The 13296-nt window shown below is 39.4% G+C and overlaps 1 pseudogene; it reads left to right on the forward strand.

Annotated features, from left to right (window-relative positions):
• Positions 1-12409: 12409 nt before the first annotated feature.
• On the forward strand, positions 12410-12515 carry LOC118623131 (annotated as a pseudogene).
• Positions 12516-13296: the final 781 nt, after the last annotated feature.

The raw sequence follows: 13296 nt of genomic DNA on the forward strand, positions 1-13296 counted from the left end.
CCTGATAAATTAAAAAAAAAAAAAAAAGAATTGTTGATGCAGTTTTCTGATATTTTATTATTTGGAAGGTAAATTTTCTTGGTTTAATTTGTAATAATGTACAAAATTAACAGCAGAAAAAATAAACCAACGTTTCAACAAATTTGACAACTAGAAATAATAAACGGACTTTATTGTGGTGTACATGTGCCTTTTAAATTTCTGCGTGAATTAGTATATGCTATGGGTAGAATAGACTATCCTGAGAGGATAATTATATCCTGTTGAACATTGATTTAAAAGTTAACGGGATATATTAGTGAAAAATAAGGATGTCAATTAACCTTTGACTCCTAAGCTCTTTTTCTTGAAGAGTATGGTATGCCTAACTTTAGAGACCATCAATAAGCTGGACACAAATTATTTAAAAGGTAAATATTAAAAGCTTTGTAAGCATTAGATTCCTTCTATCTTTGATTTGTCCTTATCAAATTTAAATTTTAAAAGTGTACACTGATACATATATTTTTAAATTAATGTAGGCACAAGATAATCCAAGAGGTTACTAGAGAGTGTTTGTTTTGTTAGGGGATGTATTCTAATTTCTGTTTCTCATTGTCTCATAAAGTTATTTTGTTTTAATTTTATGCAGTATGTAAAAATTCCTCATGTAAAATAAGTTTGTGTTATGATCAAATAAAGGCAATAGAATACCTTATATTCATATATGTGATACGTGTAGATACTGAGTTTCAAAAATAGGAAGCTTATGTTTTGTATGTAGCATTGTTTACATTGTAGGTATTTTCTAGAATACTGGTCTGAGAATAGTTTGTCATTGTGAGTTCCTCACTCGCACTTTTCCTGATACCTTTACTTACAGCTTAATATTTTGCTTATTATAGTCAAGTATAGTTGATAATATTTTAATTGTTGCCAACTTCATTTTACTTTTATTCAGAAATATATTAAATCATATAAAGTGTTAACAGCCTTAAAATATAGTTTTCTAAAGTTATTTGTGTAAATAAAATTGCTACATTTCTTTAAAATTTAATTGGTAACTATGGGATCAAAACATGAAATGTTTTTTAATTTTAATATATTTAATGATATTTCTTGTGTTTATCATTTAGATCTTTTAGAAATCTAGTAATAAGATATTTTTTTTAATCCTCACCTGAGAATATGTTGTTTTGTTGTTGTTTTTTAATCCTCACCCAAGGACATTTTTCCATTTTTTGTTCAGACAGAGTGGGAGGGAGAGAGAGGAAGAGAGAAAAACATCCACATGAAAGGGACACATCAAGTGGCTGCCACCCACACGACCAACCGGGGCCGGGGACAAACTGCAACCGAGGTACGTGCCCTTAGCGGGAACCGAACTCGGGTCTCTCTGGACCGCAGGCCGACGCTCTAACCGCTGAGCCAAACCGGCCAGGGCTGTTGTTTTGTTTTTTAAAATGAATTTTAGAAAGAGAAAAAGGGAGAGAGAAAGACAGATAGACAGACAGACATTGAGGCACTGGTCGGTTGCCTCCTGACGCTCCCCAACTGAGGATCAACCTGTAACCTAGACGTGTGTAGGCGGTGCCCTGACCTGGAATCAAACCACAACCTTTGATACACAGGGACATGCTCCAACCAACGGAGCCACCGGATAGGTCTTCTCATCCCATTTTAATTATATTATGTCACATCCTAAGTCTGTGGGGCACAGTATGCATTTTAATATTTTACCTTGAAAACAGTGAACAATAATTAATTTGAACAAAAATGAAAACAAAGTTTCGATGGTCGGCATCCATGTTTAAAAATAAATTTTAGACTAAGGAAAAGTGTGTGAAAACCTAACCCAAATTACAAAAACAATAGAAATCTTAATATTTGGTTTTACAAATTTTGAGGAAAAATAACCTTGAATTAGTTAAGTTTACTATTATTAACAGTGTTAATAATAGTCTTGAGTTTTTCAGTTCTTGGTACTGATTTTGGTAAAGTTTGTGTCAATTTGGCATGTTAATAATATTTGCATAGAATCATTCATAACTTTAATATTAAAAAATGTGCATTTAAACCGATATTGTCTGCGATATTTTAAATTTCCAAGTTTGTTTTAAAATTTAAAGTTACAGTACTTAACAACAACCTTCTTTTATTGGTCAGTTAAAATAAATCTGTGCATAATACTCTCCAGGTGCCTCCATGTCATCTCAAAGGGTAAGAGTTCTTTCTCTTTTACAGCTGCATAATATTAGTGATGGGGGGGGGGGGAGCGGGAAGAGATAAACCAAAGAGCTTATATGCATCTGTGCACAGCCAGTGGACACAGACATTAAGTTGGGGAAGCAGGAGGAGGGTGGGGACAGGAAGAGGGGGTTCAGTGGGAAAGAAAGAGGCCATCTGTAATACTTTCAACAACAGGAATAAATAACAAAATAAAATTAAGATAAATCTGTGCATGTATCAACAGTACAAATGAAACATATTACCATAATAATCATTCTTTTGAGAGAAATAAAACAGAAAGATATTTGAAATTTCAAAGTATCTTTGAAACGGAATTCACCCTTGAACCAGCTTTGGTATTAATTGTATTTAAATAAGGTTATCTGTCTAATGCTATATTTAACATGTTGGACAAAATGACATGAAAAATCTAGATTAAAACTTTAATTACATGATGATGAAATTCTTTGCTTTTTCCTGTTTCTGGAGCTTGGTCATTTCATTTTTGTTAATCTCATTTGGGATCATCTGGACTCATCTTGTGATTAGCAACTATCTAATTAAACTGTTAAGTATTTGCAACTTGTGCGTCCCTAGTTCAGCCTTTTCCTAGGCCAGTGAAGTGATGGAAAGGTGATTTTTAAATTGTAGACAAACATAAAGGTAATGACTTTAAGGGATAATGACTTTTCTAGTTATATAATATCATTAAGGAATTACAAATGATATACCATTTAAAAGTCATTTCTGATGTTCTCGCCAATCACATATTGAAAGTATTATTTAGAAATTGTTCCCATTGAACAATGTCAACTACATTTACTCTTGTTTGAAATAGGAATACAGTGCCCTGGCTGGTGTGACTCAGTGGTTAGAGCGTCAGCCCTCACATCTAGGGGTCTATATCGTGCACCTGGGTCGCAGCGTCAGTCCTGGCCCATGTCCAGATGTGTCCATAGGTGTTTCTCTCTCTTTCTCCCTCCTTCCATCCCTCCCCTTCCACTCTCTCTCAAAATCAGTGGAAAAAAAATATCCTCGGGTGAGGATTAACAAAAATAAAAATACAATATGAATAATGCCAAAAAATTTTAGGAAATAAGTTTGGTAATATAAAATCGAGAAAATATATCCTTGTAGGCAGAAGAGGAAAACAAAACCCCTCAAAAATCTCTAAGATTTTTCAAATAAATGTTTATGAAATAAGGGATCGGAAGATACCTCATAATATTCCAATCTACACAAAAGAACTTCTACCAAAAATACTACTATATATTCCCAAGGCAGCAGTTCTAATCTTACTGACAGTGTTAACAGTATCTAAGAGACAGACATTACTAATGAGTATGGAGAGCACAGACAGACCAAACCGGAATCCGAAGGGCAGAGCCCGGTCCTGCTCACACAGATGCCCCGCAGGAGGAAGGTGGATGCCCCGCGGGAGGAAGGTGGATGCCCGGCACAGGAGGTGAGCCGCAGGCCTGCCCAGGTTGGTGGCAGCAGCAGCGTAGCATGTAAATAAAACAGCGTATTCTGATTCCTGCCCATCAGCAACCTTCCAAATATCTGTTTCCTCCTGTGCACCGCTTTGGAGAAATGAGGCATTGGGAGGCTCGTTCACAGTCAAGATGAGTAACCTTGTGTTTCTCTCATACATTAATACATTGGTATACTGGGTTATTATTTCTTTCTCTCCTGAGCATTATCAGGATCTTCAGATGTAAGTAACTCTCAACGCTGACATATACCAACCCCCTAAGACCAAGTTCCTCCAAGTCATGCCCCCGCAGGCATTGTCCATCAGGGAGAACTTTTCTTCCAAAGCTGGAAACAGACCGGCCTCCCAAGCCCCCTGCCCCGGATGGAATGGGCGCGGCCGTCGGGGGCTCCTCCACGGGTGGAAGGAAAACCACCCGTGTTACCAACGCGCATCGGTTCCAAAGTGTTCGTGTTGTGACATGCAGTGGCGCTTTTCAGTAGTTGCAGTCAGGAAACCAAAATTCAAGATTTAGAGTGTAGCCTTAACAATATTTAATTATTAAGTAAAATTTTGAAGATTAATTTATTAGAGAAACCGCTTGTTAGAATTCATTGCTTACTCTAGGCTTATTTTAAAAACTGGCCTTATTACTTTACAGTTTTTAAGATTTTTTCTTTATTTTGAACTAGTCCATCATCACCTCTCTTTAGTATTCCTTTGTATGAGAATGATTAAACTGAAGCACACTTGCAGTAAGTATTCCCTTTCTGACATCTGACAGAGTTAAGTGTATAAATGCACTAAAATGCAGAATACAAAGCGAAACTGCTGTGTGAGCATATATGAGATAAACGACATATGTATGTATCACGTTATTTTGTTTATTATGATATATTTATCGTAGCATCCTAACATACAATTTTAAAATTAAAAAAATTTCTATGCCATTAAATATCTTTCTACCACAGCTTGCTTTAGTGGCTTCATATTCTTTTATTTTGTTTACTTACCAGAAATAATTTAACAATCTCTTATTTGCATACTTAGATTTTTAAATCAGTTTAATAATAGAGAAAATGCTAAATGAACAATTGAATGCGGTTTGTGTCTTTGTCGACATTTAAAACCATTTATTTATGATAAATTGTCAAAAGTAAATTTATTCCATCAGAGGGTATTGCCTGGGTGTTAAAGTTTTTGTTTAATCCTCACCAGAGGGCATTTTTGCATTTATCTTGAGATAGAGAGGGAGGGAGAGAGAGAGAGAAACATCAATGTGAGAGAGACACATCGAGTGGCTGCCACCCACATGGCCTCAACCAGGGCTGGGGACAAACTGCAACCGAGGTACGTGCCCCTAGCGGGAACCGAACCCGGGTCTCTCTGGTCCGTGGGTTGACACTCTAACCGCTGAGCCAAACCAACCAGGGCTGGATGTTAAAGATTTTAAAAATAATATAAAGCAATAGCTTTTATAAAGCGTGTTCTTAAATAATTGGGACCACCCTGTTGTTGTTGTGGACTCTTAAGTAAATCATTGCTTGAAAAATATTAATTTTAAAATTTTATTATTATAGACATAACACTAAATGCTGCCAAAATCTGAGATTTGTTTTTCTTTCTTTCTTTTTTTTTTGTTTAATCCTCACCCAAAGATATTTTTCCATTTATCTTCAGATAGAGTGGGAGAGAGAGAGAAAGAGAGAGAGAGACATCGACCTGAGAGAGACACATAAATCAGTTGCCGTCTGCATGACCCCGACCTACCAGGGCTGGGGACCAAACTGCAACTGAGGTACGTGCCCTTGACCAGAATCAAATCCGCAACTCTTTGGTCCGCCGGCTGATGCTCTAACTGCTAAGCCAAACCAGCCAGGGCTCAGATTTGTTTTTTATTTAAATCACTGTGATCTTGGGTAGGTTATGTAATATGTCTCAGCTGCAATGTCCTCACCTGTAAACCAGGGAGTTTGTAACAATGCTGAAGAGGACATTGTCAACACTGACTTTGGGTATTCGAATTCTATTGTGTTTTGAAAGAAAATCCTGTGTAGGAACAAAAAGAAGTGTGTATATTCCATGATATATCAGCATTAACTCATGCCAGTTGCAAACTTGCAAGATTCTTGGGCCAGTTACCTGGCAGTAATATTTAGTCATACAGCCAATTATTTGGACTGAAGCTCAGTGTAGCCTGTAAGTTCATTCTTTTAGCAGTCCTCATGTAAACGATTTCATAGCTCACTGCATCATACTTTGGCACATAGACACATAGATTGTGCCACACATGTCTGCAATCAATTATCTATGTTATTTCATCTTAATTTGCTATGAAAGTAATATGCGAGTGTGTATATGTTTATTAATTCTTGCACAAGGTTGCTCAGATTCTAGTAATGCGTATTATAAGCCAACATTAAAATACACTTTGAATTTATGTAAATAATTTACAGGTATTTATATATTTGTTACTTAATTATTTAAATATTTGTTTCTAACCACTTTAAGTTTCCAGGGGAAAAAAAAATTTATTATGTTTGGAAATTTCTCTAGATTAAATAAACTTTAGAAGGACTTAATACATGCCTGTGAAGTGAACTTAGAATTGAGTTTCCCTTGTCTGTTGCCCTCAATTCAGCTTCTTTGGCACCCTGCCTGAATCTGGTTCTCAAGTTCACATTTCCCCTTTCGGTGCCTCTTTTCCTTGTCGTCTGTTAAAATGCTTTCTCTCCAGATGTTTTATACTTTAAAAAGGGATGTACAAATATTCAGTCAGTGTAATTTCCAAATATATTTGAGGCTGTCCGGGACAAATACTTGCTACGACTGTAGAAGACACGTCGAGGCCCCTCCTTGGTCCTTCTGCTCTGCACTTTGTCCCCTAAACCAAAGTGTGTGTGTGCAGGAACCAGTGCCCGTGCACACAACCTCTCAGAAGCGGACAGTCACGCCCTCACACGGCTTCTCCTGGAACATTCTATCCCCACCTCCTCCGCGCGCTCGGCACAGACAGGAATCTCAATCTCTACGCCTTTCGGAGGGCGTGGTCCCTGCCATCATGGGCGTGGTCCTCGACAGCACAGTTGGCGGGATAGGTCCTATGACTAGATCCAACTGGGCGTAAAGTGTGTGCCAGGAAAGGACAGTTAGGATATCCCAGTGAACGCAGTTAAACCCACGTTAACAAGCATGTTCTTTGCACTAGCCAGTAGAGACCGGGTGTGTGTAGGTTTGGGGTTACAGAGGAGCCACGGCCGCAGACGTTCTGGTCATCGCTGCTGTAATAACTGACTGTCTGCTTTTCTCTTGTAGAGTCGCAGGAGGGGCCAGGTTCCCAAAGTGCTCTGCAGAAGTCTCAGGTAGGAGCCCACAGGGGCCTCCTAGGCTCAGATGTCACCCCCTTAGCTTTTAGTCGGTGTCGCCGTGTGCTTCTGTTGTTGGTGGTGTTTACCCTAGTTTCTGTTTGTTTGTTTGTTTGTTTCTAGTTTGTTGTTTCTTTACTTCCACGTATGGTGTTTCCTAAGTGGAGAACCCTCCGGGCTGGGGGGTGGCGTACATTCCGATTAGGCTGAAGTGGCCACAGGGCCTCTCCCTTTGGCTCACTGCTTTCTAAGGACTGCTTCGTTTGAAGAAGAATAACCACGATGATACCAGGTTACTTTGTAAGTGAAATGGTCAGGGCTAAATGGCTTCGAAACGTCCTCAAAGCAGCCTCGTGTACTTAATGTGTGTTCTTCCCGCAAAGCCGGGACTGCAGACCTACGGTCGTGCGTATATCCTTCGGACATGTATATCCTCTGCTTCCTGTCTGCTCCCTAACATCAAACCGCAGAATTCATTACAAGTATTTATACTCAGATGCATGGAGCTTCGGGCAATCTGTTCTTGTCCCGAGTCGAGCCTTTAGGCCTTTTGCTAAGGAGCAGTCTTGTTTCTGGGCCGTCAGCTCCCGCTTGACAGTCACACTCTCCCTGTTCTTAGATCCCCGCCCGGCTGCCACCCTTACTCTCCAGTGCTGCGATCCCGGGCTCCCCCGCCCTCGTTTGAGGCTTCATGTTCGTTCCAGACTCGCCCACAGCGTTCTGCCCACGGTCTGACCATCCACGCTGTCATTTTCCGTGAGCGTCTGTGTGCATATGATCTTGAGACTCAGTGAAGAAGTTCTCTCCCGGCTGGACCTTAGGAGGAAACCCGGTGCGGTTCGGAGTCAGGGATTGGGGCGGAGGAGAAGGCAGTGTTTGAGGCTGAGAGTCTTTGTACATGGTTGGAAGGATGCGTGGCTGCCCGGGCCGGGCGGCTCAGTGGGATGGAGCACTGTCCTGTCCAGCAGAAGGTTGTGGGTTTGATTCCCAGTCAGGGCACATCCCTAGGCTGCAGGTTCGATCCTCGGTTGTGGCGCATCCGGGAGGCAACTAACTGATTGATGTTTCTCTTTCACATCGATATTTCTCTCTCTCTCTCTAACAATCAGTTAAAAAACATCCTTGGGTGAAGATTACAAAAAATAAAGCAATGACTGTTGAAAGAGTCATGATATGAAAAGTGATAAAATCAGCTTTGTAGATGCCAGAGAAATGTAAGAGAAAAGCATCAGTAAGATCAATATGAAAATGTCTGTTTTTATCATGTGTCCTTTTTCTCTTCACCACGCAGCATAATTATTTATTATTTCACTAAGTGTATGTTATAGTAAATGAACCCTCCCCTTCCTTTCTGGAACTGGATATCTTGTAACCCTTATCTCCCTAAAACGAAAACCATGCGATTCTATGACAGTTACTACGCTTCTGGTACTCCTCTAAGCATTGTTGGATAAACAGTCCACTTTCACACATCTCACCGAATGTCCTCCGAAGCCCATTCATAACTTGAAGAAAGGGAGCCCTTTGCCCTGGATCCCACGAGTCAACCAAGTTTAAAGGCGCAAAGTCATTTCCCTGTCACCTAACATTCAGCGGTGTTTGCCGCTGTGCTTCGGGTGTTCGTCAGACTTCGCGCCCTCGTTTGAGTTCATTGAGAAAGCAGTCGCAAGAAATTCTCGGTTCCCTCGTTGGGAGACGTGGAAGGAGCAGTAACTCTTTGAAGGCGATCAAAGCCCCGAGCAGAAAGCAGATAGAGAGGGTGGTTTGATGAGTCTCTCGCAGCTGCCACAGAGGGATGGCTGCAAAGAAGAGACACTCAGGCCCTCGCTGTCTGGGGGCCAGATGTCTGAAACCAAGTTGCTGGCCATGTGGGATCGCTCTGGAGGCTCTGAGAGACAACGAGCTCCATGCCCCACTCCAGCTGCTCACGTGGCCAGAGCCCTGGATGCCCCTTGGTTTGCAGGGGCATCACCACCCTCTCCCTCCCTTGCTGTTGGCCTCCCCTCTGGTTTCCTCCCAAGTCCGTGTCAGACACGCCTCCCTGGACTTTCACGAGGACCCCAGTCATTGGAGTTGGTGCTTACCCTGAATCCAGGATGCTCTCCTCTTGAGATCCTTAGCTGCAAAATAAGGTCACGTTCAGAGGTGCTGGGGTCAGGAATCGGACATATCTTTTGCAGGGACACTATTCAATCCACAGCAATGAAAAGGGGCCACCTTGGTAGAAGGTAAAGGGCTCAGTGTGCACTGAGATCGGCTCAGCCCCCAAATGGCTTCAACAGTTGTGATAAAATCGAAATGTCCTGGTCGGCAGGGTTGCTGAATCTTTGCAGAGAAAGGATGTAGTGCAGCAACCTGAAAGCCAGGATGAATTTAATTCAGGATCACACGCACTCGTGAAAATCCTGAGAAATTCTAGTGTGAAACATGGACCGGAGCAAGGACAAGTGTGCCAGTAGCTTCTCTGGCGGGTTTTTGAGACTGTCGCCTGCTTGGGGCTGGGGCTTCCCTCAGCCATTTCTGAGAAGGGTTTTTTCCATCCATCAATTCTACATGCTTAAGTGGAAAAAGCAGAGGCTTAGCCGTGAAATAGAATGCGGGAACGTTTCTCAGTTACTAATATTCTGAACTGAAATGTGCTATTTATTTTCTTTGAACTTCAGTTCTCGTATCTGAAGAGAAAAATAATAAGAATTGCTCTTCATTTTTTGGGGGAAGGAAAATATCTGCCCCCGTTGCTGCTCCAGAGAAGTCTGTTGATGGCTCTGGAACTGTGCTCTCCAGGACGGGAGCTGCTCGTCCCAAGATGAGCACGGAACGCATTGATTTCTAATTAAGTTAAATTTCAATGAGTACTTGCCCTGGCCCAATGGCTTAGTTGGTTGGAACGTTGTCCCGGGTACACTGAAAAGGTGGTAGGTTTGATTCCTGATCAGGAACATATGTAGGTTGCAGGTTGGATCCTGCAGGTTGGGGTACATGTGAGAGGCAACCAATAGATGGTTTGTTATTTTTTTTTTTTTCAAATCAATGTTTCTTTCTCTCCCTTCCTCTCTCTAAAATAAATAAAAACATATAAGTTTGTAATCTATCATATAGGACAGCAACCAGGGATTTTTGACATATGAAACAGGTTATTCTTGCTCTCTCTCTTTGTCTATTCTTATTTCCCTGCCTGGATGGATGCATGGATGGATGGATGGATGGATGGATGGATGCATAGATAGATAGATAGATAGATAGATAGATAGACAGACAGACAGACAGATAGATGCAGTTATTTAAATTTGGGGGCCCAGAAACTGTTATGTATACTTTGAGCTTAGTGCATTTCAAATATCCTCTAATTAGTGCAATAGCTTTTAGTCTTTGCAGAACAGTGTTTAAGATGGTCATGCAAACTTTGAAACCATAGCACTATAAAAAAAAGAAAAGTAAATATAAATTATTGCTTAGATGCCTCCTTTTGTGGTTGAAATAACAAAGTGTGAGAACTCAATTTGATACACCCTGGCTTGTTTGTCACTCAGTGACAGATTTTAAGGATGCTATTATAGTAGAATGTGCATGTTAATTCAGGACTCATTCTGCATCTTCCAATATGTGATTTACGGTTTAAAGTATTTATTGCTCTCTTGGCCAATTTTAATCATTTTTATTTTAATTACTTCCATTGATGTAGATTGTATGAGGTTTCAAAATACAAAATGTTATGTATTTTTTTTCTTGGAAAGTAATTGGAGATGGAGACTTTTTTATTATACTCTGAAATCCTCCCCATAAACTACAACAAATATGTCCACCTCCCTGTCATATCATCCATTATAACTTAATTTATGACATAGAATTAAAGTAAGTAACACTCAAGTGCCAAATGCACAAGAAAAAAGGAGAGGAACACAGAGTAGAGCTTAGCATATTTTATTTAGTTTATGAAAGATTAATACTCAAGAATTAAATTGTGGCAGTAATGGTTTTACTGATGTAAATAATAAGATCACCCAGGAGATGAATAGCAAACTTTATATGGATTATCCAGTTAAAAATCTGAAAAGTATCAATGAAGCAAAATGCACAAGGCTTGATTAAAGAATCCAGTGAGCTAAATTAATAAATTAGAACAAATAGCAACATTTTAAAATAATTTCGGAAACATATTTTTTGATGTCAATAAATAAGATTTGAGGTATTTGCCTGATCAAAAAAATCTAAGAAAATAATATGAAAAGCCATGAAATCAGGAATAAAAGAGGGAAACTGCATCAAATTGATATTTTAGGGGCAACGAAGTAGAAGAATTGTCTCAGTAAGTGGTGTAAAATATAAATTTACCAGTATGAAGGCTGCTACTGGGCTTTCTCCCCCTAAGACGACCACAGCTGGGACAGATTATTGTTGAATTCCTTTAGCAGCCAGGAGACCAGTGCCATTTTCACTGCAGGAGAGAACAGACAAATTGGGAAGCTTTTCTTAATTTTAATACATCAGTCTGATCAATGGCAGTCAAATTGGAAAAGTCATCTGACCATTAAAAAAGGCATTTAGTAAATTTCAGTGTCTATTTCTAATAAAAATCACCATATATTGGAATTTATGATTGTTATAGAACTAATATGCAGAAGAATCAGAAAATAAACTCTAAAAGTATAAAAACTGGAAACAATGAAACTACAGTATGACTATTTACAGATGATAATAATTGTTGAGAAACTAAAGCAACGCGAGTGTAATTAGACACAATGAACATTCTTCACATTGGCCATTTACACAGTAGAAATCAATACTAATTTTAATGCCAAAATTTTGATGGGGACTGTAGCAAGGAAATGTAGGAATTAAAAACTGTAGCTAAAAACAAAACCCGATGCTACAAATTCGACAAGACATGTTCAGCATTCAGGTGAAGAAAAACTTCAAGCCATGTGACACCAAGAGATGACTGGGCTGCATCCCTGAACCTCACAGTTCTCAGTGTGGGGCTCTCTCTTGGAAACGCTTGTGGGGATGCTGGCTCCCGGGTCTGCTGGTCGCTGATTGCTAATAAGTTAATTTTTGTGCCTTAGCTTTCCCATTTGCAAAATGGCAATAATGAAAACTCCTCATGACGAAGTTGTGGTGATGGGAAAATGACACCATGACATTTGGTGTTTGGAGAAGCACCTTACACATACTCAGCATTTACTTACCATCGACTTTTCCGTCCGCTGCCTTGACCAAGACCTCGGCAGCCACTAGGAGGACGTTTAAACATTAAAAACATGAATTCTTTCCAAATTAACCTGTGCAGTAAATGTAAAATCAAGCAAAATTCTAGTAGGATTTAAAAAATGTGTCAAGTGGTTTTAAAACACTTTAAAAATATATTGCTTCTCGGCCTTTTGGCTAAGATCAAGTGTAGTGTCTGTTCTTATCAGTTTAAAATGCCTTAAAAATATATATATATGTATATATATACACACACACACATATATATGTATATATATGCTTATATATGTTTTATAATATATATACATATTTTACTTGAGTAAAATGTGTTTATCTCAAGTAAAAGGCTTTTGGGCAGTGTTGGGTTTATGCCCTGGTGGAGATTAAGATTCATTATAAATGTATACAATGTAAAGTAGTATGATAATGGAAAAATAGCCTCAAACAAATATATCTATGCGTATATGGAATGTGAATATGTGATAACAAAGGCATTTCACATCAGTGGAAAAACTTGTATTAACAGGCCACAGCGAATGCTTTTGTAGGCAAGTAGATATTGGACTTCAGAAAAGAAATGCAAAGGAGTAATAAACACACTTATGTTCACTAGAAACTGAAGAAATGCAAATAAAAATATGTCTTGTATGTCTACTTTGATGATTCTTTAAAAAATAGAGCAGGACAGTCTCTGTACTTTCAATTATTAGGGGATGTGCACTCCCATAACCTCCTTGACCTTGGGGTTAGGAATCGAGGTGAGACTCGGTGTGGGGAAGGAATTTCGTTGGAGATGGAGATTGGGTGAAGGATGATCAGAGCAGCAGAGATCATTTTGCAGGCATCATTTGTAATACACGTTTATGAAACACTGATTTCACAATTTGCTACAGGAGGGCCAAAGACTACGCTTTAAAAAAATTTTTTTTTTAATTTTTTTGGCCTATTGTTAATTAGAACAAACTTTATGGAAATGCAATTTTGGCCAGGGTGTAGGGAAGGGGAGGAGACAGGTGTACACTATGGACCAGAGTCCGAAGGTGT

The sequence above is a fragment of the Molossus molossus genome, unplaced genomic scaffold (genome assembly GCF_014108415.1).
Source record: "Molossus molossus isolate mMolMol1 unplaced genomic scaffold, mMolMol1.p scaffold_m16_p_9, whole genome shotgun sequence".
Taxonomy (NCBI): Eukaryota; Metazoa; Chordata; class Mammalia; order Chiroptera; family Molossidae; genus Molossus; species Molossus molossus.